General features: G+C 36.2%; 1 pseudogene; it reads left to right on the plus strand.

The window, feature by feature from the left end:
- Positions 1 to 6,644, plus strand: part of LOC106463700 — a 141,623-nt pseudogene that overhangs the window by 104,700 nt on the left and 30,279 nt on the right.

Genomic DNA, 6,644 nt, shown 5'->3' on the forward strand with positions numbered 1-6,644 from the left:
ACGCTAGAAACCAGGTTTCGATACCCGTAGTGGGCAGATCACAGATAGCCTATTGTGTAGCTTTGTGCTTAACTTCAAACAAACAGAGATTCGATAAGGTTTTTTTTTTGGGGGGGGGGGAGTTTCCTCGCGTAGAGTTGTCTAGTAATTGAAGACTTACTCTGGGAGAGGTAGATTTTACTGAATCTTTTTAGTGAAAATTTTAGGGGTGGCGCCCACCAACCCTCTCCTCCCTTTGGCGTCGCCACTGAAAGTTATTGGGATTTGAAGTTTAGTTTTGTTAGCGCTATATACATATATATATATCGTCCTAAATTATTGTGTTAGTAAACACCCAAGTTATTAGCAGAATTAGCAGAATACATTTTGTTGAGACTAAATAATCTTTCATGTCGAATTCATACCAGTCCCCCGTTGGGCCAGCGGTAAGTTTACGGACTTACAACTCTAAAATCCAAGGTTCGATTCTCGCGGTGGACAGATTGTAGATAGCCCATTGTGTAGCTTTGCAGTATGAGAACAACATGTATAGTGTTCGATTAGAGTATAATGTTGTAAACTCTATTTTCAATGTTGTAATTTAATTGTTTGAAAGAGGGAGCTGCTAATAAGGATGTTCTAGAACGTTTATAAAAGTGTAGTTTCTCCAAATTCCGCGAAATTTCTAGATTAGTTCATCATCTTGAACTTTCTAGGAATTTGGAGAAACTAGAGTACATTATAAATACGAATAATCAATGTGTGAAAATGTAATGAAAATTGTGAAGTACCCAGTAAGTTGACTGTTAATGAGGAGTTAGTTCAGTGTCAGAAAAGTTATTCGGTGTTAATTATCGCGCATGTTCTGTTATTCAGTTACTCGTTGATTTACTTGTTTGTTTATTTATCAAAGTTAATAAAGTTAGAAGTAAGTCTTGAAATTTTTATTCAAACATTGTATTTGAAGTGAATCTTACATTTAGTTGCAGTTAATGTTGAGAAGTTCGTGAAATTAGACCCGCAACTAGAACTTACAAGTGAACGTGGCTGTGACAAACGTTATGAAATAAATACATTAATTCGCTATCTTCACGTGGACTAGACTTGGCATTATTTTTACCAAATAATCCAAAAGAACTCGCCCAACGACAGAACACCATACAACAATATCATATGGGGTAACAGTAAATGGCCTAGTTATCCAAGTACGTGTATGTGTGTGTGCCAAGAAAACATAAATGGGTTTTATTGTTCCTACCGTGATTAGTTTACAAATTAAGTTACTATATCAAAATGTGGTTTGCACGGCACGTTTGGAGCGTGTTGGTATATAGGTTATTTGTAAATAGATAATATCGTACAAGAAGAACATCGCACCACTCGGATAAAGTGGTGTACGTTCCTGACTGTGATTGCTGCTAAATTTAATCTGGTTAAACCGGCTTATGGAATTGTTTTGTCAGGTTTTAATTATGTGTTTCTAAATGTTAAAAGGTGTGTAGTCGTGCTAACTTAGATGAAGTTTTTTATTCGTCGCCAGACATTTTAATAGTGCTTATTTAGACAGAGGAAGAAGAAATATTTAGGGATTGTCGATCGCTTTTAAGAACAGATGCCTTCAAACAAATTCTTTGTTCAAAATCAAAGTTAGATGATGTAATTCTGTATTTGTATGTTAAATTCTTCAGTAAACGTTCTAGATTACTGTGTTTGAACTATTCTGAAACCTTTTCCACATTATTCTAATCTGTTGCTAACATCTACAGAAGCACAAGAGAGTGAATAAAAGTGTGGAAACTCCATAGGCTGTTAAAAATAAAAGGCTACAAGATTGTTTTTTTTTTTTTTTGTTCTTCGGGACTACAATATATTACCCCTATTAGGGTGTTTTAGGATTTTACTGAATTTATTTATGCAATGAATTACATGTTTCTTTGTATAACATTTATTGGGATGGTTGTATATTTTTTGCTTGATGATAAATTTACTATTTTGTTCATTTTGCTCTGAAATGTTTTGTCTTGTAATTTATGTAAAGGTTTTACAAAAGATGTGTAATGAAATATAAGATTTAGTGAGTAGAGTTTTGAAAGTTCATCATTTTGTTTTTTAATACACCAACAGGAAGTAGTTATGACCAAGATATTCTCAAGAGGAGCAGTCATGAAGAGTGTGATTCTGGGGTAGCTGATGGTCATCCGAGTAGCTTGGCTGAAGAGGAGGATTCAGACAAGGGAAGCAGAAGCTCTAGAGATACAGACAGTGCTCAAGGTTCATTGTTTCCAGATTCTACTAGTGGGTCTCCACCTGTTCCAGAGAAACCTATTTACAGATCCTCTATAGAAGAGATTGTATTACAACCTCCCCAGTCATTGGAATCTCAAATGACTGACAACAATGTTAATGAACCTTTCCACTTAGAGAAAAACAATGAATGTTCATTGAAGCAGCTAATCAGTAGCAATGGAAAAGTAGAGCAAGATGAAAGTGAGGGGATATTGTTATCTGGAGCAAGTGGGATCACACGGTCTGTACCAGATGTCGTCGAAGATACAAGACGCCCAAGAAGCTCCACAATCAACTGGGATTCAGTAAGTTGAAAACTATAAACTCTGGCAAAAATTTTGATTATTTTGGTTGTGACGCTACACATATGTCTCAACACGTTAAGTTTTCTTATGTTTGAGCTAACAGATTGGTAAAATTATCTGTGTGGTCATTCTCTTACATAACTCTCAGTAAAGTTATTCTTAATAAATGTTTTTGAAAAACCTACTGTGACAGTTCAATGACTACACTGATGACAAACATACTTTCTATTACTTGTTACAGAAGCAGAAGCTATTATGTACAGATCCTATTTTGATTCTTGCAGTGGATAATTCTTCTAAGTTTGTACTTAATTCTTCAGGCTCATTATGCTTTGACATTATAGGTAATTATTTTGCTAGCACAAAGCTGTTTCAAATAATTGTACACAGAAAGTTCTAAATTATCCTACAGAGAGTACCTGTTGTGGTAATTTTATGGAAACAACACTAATTGTTTTTTGTATATTATATCCCTTGTGATCAAATTTTAATGGATAGTGATAATGTAAGTCATTTAAATTAAAATTTATGAGTAAAGCTTTTAGTTTTAATATTGGGTGACTTAAGAAAATATAGCATACCTGTAATCAAATATTAGTTTGTCTTTAAGATAAATGGGGATAGTTAATACACAAAATGTTGCACATGTAGAAATATTCAGATTAAAGGACTTATCAGGCTTGTCTAGCTTATATAATACATGTATCAAATGTATTGTTTAAAGTTTAATGTCACAGACAGCTTTACAGTGAAAATATTTTTTAAGCAATTAAAACTGCAACATTTAAATCCCTTTGTCTCTTCAGCCATTCAAACAATGTGTTGTTCCTAATGGAAGGACAAATAAAATTTTGGCTGTAGTTACAGGAATATTGAATATAAGTAGACATAGGTTATTGTTCATTGTATAGGTAACAGATTAGACCTCATTTAAAGTATTATATTCAGTCTTGGTCTCCTTACCTTAAGAAGAACATAGAGTTATTGGAAATGGTTTAAAGGAGAGCTACTAAGATGGCACTTGAGATGGTGTGGTATTTTGAGGTAAACTGATTTCTATGCAAGTATCAGGTAGGTCAGCTTTATGACAAGAGAATTGAGAAAATGTAGAAAACAAAGCCAAATAAACAGTGTGAATACAACAGTTCCCTTAGTATTGGATTGGTAAATGGGTGACAGCTTCTTTCTCAAGATAAATCTGTAGACTGTTCACTTTACAAAACCAAGTAGAACTGACCTCAACCAATGCTTCATACAAAACAGGTAACCTCAGCTTTAGCCAGACTCAGTATGCATTACTACATAACTGGCCATTCCCATACAACAAACAAAGGCTGTAACTTCTAGATATCATCCACTTGGCTAATGAAGGACATTACTGTCAGTTTGCCTATTTAAATGCATCTCCTCAGACAAAGTGGATACCATCTGCTAGAAAACAACAAAGACACAAAGGCAAATATAATGAAATAATTTCAGTGTTTTTTTCTGGACCACATGTTTATATTGAAACTGCATAGAAGCAGAGGAACAAAAAAATTTTAGAACTTCATATGTTAACAAAAGCATTTATAAAACGTAATATGTCTGCATAAAACAGGTTACCATGTGAGGACAGGTTAAGATATCTGAAATATTTTTCTTTTTTGAAAAGAAGGGTTATGGGAGATGTGGTTGAATTGTTTCAGATTATTAAAGGGATTGATAGTATTGATGCATTATCTTGTATTTGTATTTAATGGTAGGATAATGGGACACAAATATTAATTTTGGCAGTATAGGAATTCAACTTGGACAGCTTTACTTTTCTAACGGGGTTGTTTGTCTTAGAATGAGCTATCTTTGGATGTGGTAAATGCATTCAATTTAATGAAGTTTAATAGAAGGCTCAGTAAATGAATATTTAAATGGATGGGGCAGCCTCACTTGGACCAATAGGTTTCTAGTTATTTTTTAAATGTTATATTATAGGAGCAGGCTATCTTCATGCAAGTATGATTAAGAGCAATTACATATTCAAAGTGTAATGGTTATTACCTGGTGATTTATAAATATTTAACATAGATGTCAATAAATGACAGAGAGGAAGAAACATAGAGTGGTCCTTCACATTGTTTACTGATTCTTGAATTTAGTTCACTCCTGGGGAAACACACAGGCTTTAGTTTGTGGAGAGTCGGTGTTTCATATTCAGCCAACGACTTTTTGTGAGGAAGGATATAACTACTGTATGGAATTTCTTTCTATGGCACTTTCTACTTGTTACCATAACTCCATGTAATCTGTGGGGTTAGGTATTGTTCTTTTTCCCAGGAGATCTGTGAAAGTTTTTCAGTGTGTATCCCTCACTCCCAGTAGGTATACCCATGTTTAACGACTTTATATGTGTGCTTGGACCTAATATCCACACTTGATAATTTAGGTCTTTTATGTCTTCCCTGCTCAGTATTTGGAAAGTTAGATTTTTATAATTCTTTTACCATCTAAGTTACTTTAGTTTAAATATGCATTTATGGTTTGATTGTTACTTTGTTTTTGTTTAATTTTCGCAATACATGTACTGGTTTTGCATGATGCTACTGTTTGGAGTTTCTTTAGTGGTTTTATACTTTAGGTGTTGCTTATTGTTTTATATTTTAGGTCGAATTTCATAGTTTTGCAGGTTTATCTTCATGTACCTTGTAGACTACAAATTTCTAAGTTTTGTTAATTTCTTACTATTGAGTACTTTCTCTAAGTATTTTTAGCTTATTTGCTTTTTGGCTACACTTCATGACAGTTCTGTGGGTTCTACAGGTTCTATCTGAAGGTTTCTGCCTTAAGTTCTGCTCCCCCTCTATCCAACTCCCAGAACTCCTTCTCTCTTTTTCAGAATTGTACTTCATCCAGTGATCTTGCCAAGTCTGTTCAAGCCCTCCTACACAAAAGAACTATCGAACGGGTGGTGCCCACTCAACTGGGATTTTACTTCAGTCTATTTGTTATTGTTTCAAAAATACGAGATCATAGATCTCTCCCGACTGTATACCTATCTGGGGACACCTCGCTTCACCATGGAGTCCTACCTCTCACTTCTCCGGGACTGTGGATGACTAAGTTTGATGTGATCTATGCCTATTCCAATTGCCCCAGTGTCACATCTTTTTCTGTGGTTGTAACACAAGGATTCTGTCTTCCAGTTCTGGGCACTGCCTTTCTGTCTTTCTTTGGCTCCATATGTGTTTTGTTGAGTGCTATGCTCTTTTGCCCATCATCTTTACTCCTTAGGTCTTTGGACTCCCCATTATATGGATGGCTGGCTACTGCTTGCCTCTTCCCATGCCCAGTCAGTCACTCACACATGCTTACTTATTCGAGAAGCTGCTCAATTGGAGTTTTTCATCAAGTTGGAGAAGTGCTTTACTACCCCCATTCAGTATTTTATTTATTTGGGGTTCTCTTCAATTCCCATCTCAGTCAGGCCCAGTCTTCTCCACTTTGGCTCTGGGATATGGAACAGGCAGTCACGAAGGCCCTACCTTCTCCTTCTCTCTCTGCATGAGAGGTTCTATCTCTTTTATGGATTTGGGCTTCTTTGGAAGCTCTCATTCCCTTGGGTCGGACACACATGCATTCCCTTCATTGGATGCTTCTCGACCAGTGGAACTTCTCCCACGATCCATTGGAGCATCAAATTACCCTTTCACCTGGGATCAGGGCCAACCTTGTTTGGTGGCTCAACAGGGATTTGACCATGGTGGGAGTTCTCATTCCTCTGCCTCATCCCGAGTCTCATCTGTTCACAGATGCTTTCTTGGTGGGTTGGGGGAGGGGCTTTCCTCAATTCCCAAGAGTTTTAGGGTCGGGGGTCAGTCGAGGAGGCTACTCTCTTTATCAACATGCTGGATCCTTTGGTAGTTCATCGGGTTCTGTATCATTTTCTTCTGCTCCTGCAGGAACAGGTGGTTATGGTTCATTCTGACAATTCCACTGTTGTCAGCTATATCACAAAGCAATGGGGAACCAAGTCCAGATCTCTGTGTTTTCAGACTCTGGATCTCCTTTACTAGGACAACGACCACAACATGACGGTTT

The sequence above is a fragment of the Limulus polyphemus genome, unplaced genomic scaffold (genome assembly GCF_000517525.1).
Source record: "Limulus polyphemus unplaced genomic scaffold, Limulus_polyphemus-2.1.2 Scaffold1463, whole genome shotgun sequence".
Taxonomy (NCBI): Eukaryota; Metazoa; Arthropoda; class Merostomata; order Xiphosura; family Limulidae; genus Limulus; species Limulus polyphemus.